This window comes from Felis catus, chromosome B4 (assembly GCF_018350175.1).
Source record: "Felis catus isolate Fca126 chromosome B4, F.catus_Fca126_mat1.0, whole genome shotgun sequence".
Lineage (NCBI taxonomy): Eukaryota > Metazoa > Chordata > Mammalia > Carnivora > Felidae > Felis > Felis catus.
The window spans coordinates 78,328,380-78,332,245 of NC_058374.1; the positions used below are offsets into that span (position 1 = coordinate 78,328,380).

At 58.3% G+C, this 3,866-nt stretch overlaps 1 non-coding gene across 1 annotated transcript; it reads right to left on the reverse strand.

Annotated features, from left to right (window-relative positions):
• Nucleotides 1-3,213: 3,213 nt before the first annotated feature.
• Nucleotides 3,214-3,286, reverse strand: TRNAR-CCU. The gene has a single exon. It is a non-coding gene; the product is annotated as a tRNA-Arg (tRNA).
• Nucleotides 3,287-3,866: the final 580 nt, after the last annotated feature.

Genomic DNA, 3,866 nt, shown 5'->3' on the forward strand with positions numbered 1-3,866 from the left:
CCACCCCCCGCCTCCCCTCGCCCGCCCCCAGAGCCCTCCCTCGCAGGCCTTTGCTCCCCTCCCCTTTCCCTGCTCCTCCCTCCCCTAATGCCCCTCCCTTCCCCCCAACTCCCGCCCCTTCTCTGGCCCTCTCCACCCCGGGCTCCTTCCCCGCCCTCCCCCACCTCGCCCCCGCCCCGCCCCCACCTCCCCTGGGCTCGCCCGGCCCCTCCTCTCAACCCTCCCGGCTTGGCCCCGCCCCCTCCCTCCCCTAGCTCTAAAATAAATTAGCCACAGAGGGGGAGAAAAGAGCAAATGACCCTTGGTGTGGATAGTGTCCTTGCGCCACTCTCCGGCGCGCCCCGGCCTCTCCCGGGCCGTCGAGCGGGAAGTTGGGGTGGGGGTGGAGGCCGGGCGGGCCGGTGAGGGTGGCGGAGCGGTCCCCCGAGGGGGGAGGCCGGGATTGAGTGGGGGCCACCGAGCGTGTCCGCCGGGTGTGAGAGGCTTCCTGGGTCGAAGGGCAAAGGGGAAGGCAGCTAAAGGGGAAGGCAGCCAGCCCGGCCCGCCCCGTCAGCTTGCCTCCCTAGACCCCCTCGCCCAGTACAGCCTTAAGCCCCTTGGCCAAAGCCTTGTTGACTCATGCTCTCATCCTCCCGCCCCCAGGTGAACTGAGCTCCTACTGCTTAGGAGACCGCCCCAGCCCAGGATGCAGAGGGTGGGACACACACAGCCGCGCAAGTCCGCCTCTCCGAGTGGCGGCCGTGGTTAAGCCCGAGACCTAGACAGCGGAGGGGAGGGTGTGAGTTCTAAAAGGCTGGGCTCACTGGAGGGCTTCCCCAAGGAGGCGGCATTCACGCTGGGCCAAGCAGGCTGAATGGTGGAAGGCGAAGAGGGAGGATGGATTCCAACCTGTGGTCCGCTGAGAGGTAGCCTAAGGCGTTCAGGGCTGGGTGCGCCGACTCTGCGCCAAGCTTTGAGCTAGACGCTGGAGACACCTGAGAAGAGTCTCCAAGGCACATCCCTGTCCCCGTGGAGCTCCTGGTCCAAGGGTAGCCAGGATTCTACCGGCCCAGGCTCAGGGCTTTAGCGCTGGTCCAGGTGGAAAAGGGAGGCTGCAGCGAAAGCGCCCAAGGAGGCTGTCTGAGATGGAGCTGGGCTTAGATTGGAGAGTCAGGTTATGTTTCCTGGGGGAGATACTGAGTACCCAGTGTCCCGCATGTGGAGGCAAGACTAGCACCCAAGCAGGTTCTGGAACTCACCAAGATGAGGAACTTCTCCACCCCCAGAATCCTCTCCTGCTCTCCACTTCACACCCCCAGGACCACAGCCTGGCACGAAGGACAGATGTGTCAAGGCTCACTATGCTGGGGCAGCCCTGGCTTCAGAATCAGACCAGCAGGATAAAGGGAGCCACAGCCACCACCCTAGGGGGGGCTCAACTCCCTGCTGAACGGACAATCCCAGGGTAACAGAGGTGGAAGAAACTCGTTGGGTGTTTCTTTACTGATGGAGCATCTGAAGCCTGGAGAAGTGACATTCTTGGGGTCACACGGCAAAACTGGATCCAGAATCCACTGTAGAATTTCCACCCCACCTGTCCTGTTCCCCAAGGGTCAGAGGCAAGAGTTAAGAGAGAAGCCAGTGTCCACAGGAGCTGAGCGATCTCAACCAGCAGGACTAGTGCCGGGAGGCCAAGCCTGGCATTGCCAGGGCACTGTGGCTGGGTGTCACTGGGGGCCATTCTCCACCAGGCTTCAGGGTGGGGGCGGATGACAGGAGTAAGGCCAGAGGAAAGAACTGATAATGCGCTCCCCCGGAGCAAGTGTTCAGTTCTCCCTCTTCCCCCAGAACCCTCCAGTGCTAGTAGGAAGGACAAGATTAGACCTAGGGAAGTCCTTCCCAGTAAGATAGTAGGACTGACCAGCATGCTGAGAAGGCCTTCACTGGCCTCCAGGAGGGAGTGTTCCTCATCTTGGAGGCGCTGAGTTATTTCCGATGAGCAAACTAGCATGGGTCACATTAAAGGGGTTAGTTAGCAGTTGGGGGTGCGGCTGGCCTCTTCACCCCTCTGCCCCCCATCCTGCACCAGTGCTCAGGCAATGAAGTGTGGCTCCCCCTCCCAAGCTCATTAAAGTCCTGTTAATACATCATCCAGCCTCCTGGGCTGACAAATACTCAATCCTAGCAAATGGCCCTTCATCATGTCTCTGCCTCTGCTCTCCTGGGCAGGGTGCTGGGGGTCTAATCTCTGAGGACTCCCTGCTCACCCCTCTCCTGACTGTCCCTAGTCAAGGGATCTGTGCCCTTGAGAGCCCCCTGCTGCGGACAGGAGTCAGGCTGGTCTTGTGATCAGCTCAGGGGTAGGTCAAGTGCGCAGCAGTGGATTGGATAATAATAGTGGTGATGATGGCAGTAATGCTTGTCTTCTGCAGAGGGCCCTCCATTCTTTCCTAGTCCTTTTGCTCGTATCACATTCAAAGTGGAGAATCCCACCCCCCCCCCAACCCCACTCCCAGGGAAGGCAGGTGCTATGTTTGGGTGTGTGTATACGGAGCATGTGTATATGCATAGGGCGTGTGCGAGTGTGTGATCATCAGGGTCCAGACTTGTAACAAGGCCTTTCTGAAAACATGAAGGAAACTAACCCAGCTGACCCGGGAGAACCAGCGTTGAGAGTTTCAAAGAGAGAGAGGAGAGTTAGAGGGAAGATGTGGAAAGCCAAGAGGGAGGGAGGGAGGAGCAGGTGGGGTGGGGAGGAAGGAAAGAAAAGGGCCCCGGGGAAGGATGGGGGTGGGGGGGAGGAAGGGAGAAAGAAATGGAAGAGAGGAAGAGGAAAGGGCGGAGAGAGCTCTCTTTGTGGTCCTCTGCATGGGCCACTCAGGAATCATTAAGAAGCTGGAAAGGAAGGAAGTGCGTCCTGGGGCTGGTCCTGGGGCTGGGGGATTGGGGTGCGCCCAGAAACACCACACCCAGCTCATTTAGTGCTGCCTGCTAGCCAGGGCGGGGGCTGCTCCCCTCCCCCCCTTTGTGGGGCCCCAGATCTTCTCTTTCTAGCCCCTTGGCTTTTAAGATTCATCTCTCAGTGCCTCCTCAATGCTGCTCCAGCCCCTTACTCTCTGTTTGTGAGCTCATACCAGATTTACCTTCCCAGTGAGTCCGGGGCCAATCCCCACCACAGCCACAGCCAGGGGTGCTTTTTTTTTTTTTTTTTTTTTTTCTTTTCAGTAATCTCTACACCCAAGGTGGGACTTGAACTCACAACCCTGAGATCAGGAGTCACACGCTTTACCGACTCAGCCAGCCGGGCACCCCTGGCCAGGGGCTCTTAAAGAGCCTCCATAAGAACCAGAAAAACCGTCCTTCTGGGCAGACACAGCTTTGTGCCCGACCACACAAGACTTAGGAGGAGGAGCTGGGGCTGGCCATCGGTCCCCTCCTTTCCCTTAGGGGCCCAACTCTTGGGGATCCTGGTGGCCACTTCTAAACCCTCATCACATATCTGGCTCTACCATTTGTTCTGTGAACAGAAGCACCCCCCCCCCCCCGCAGCACAGACCTTGAGCCAGCACCCCAAGCTGAACCATCATCTCCCCATTTACCTTTATAATACAGCCTTGCAGAACCTTTCACTAAGAATCCACACCAATTTAATACCCGAGTCTCTCTCACTGGAGTTATCTTTTCCCCTATTATGCCTGGGGAGATCCTATTCATCCTTCAAAACCCAACTCAGATATTCCTTCTTCTGTAAAGCCTTCCCTAGCTACCCCCCACCCCCAGGAGAGCTGGTAGCCCCTACCCCAAAGCTCTCCCAATCCTTTTTCCTAGGTTCCAGGAGTTGAGCCAATAGCCTGCTTCCTAGAGGAGCCCTTCCCTCCTTCTTCAAA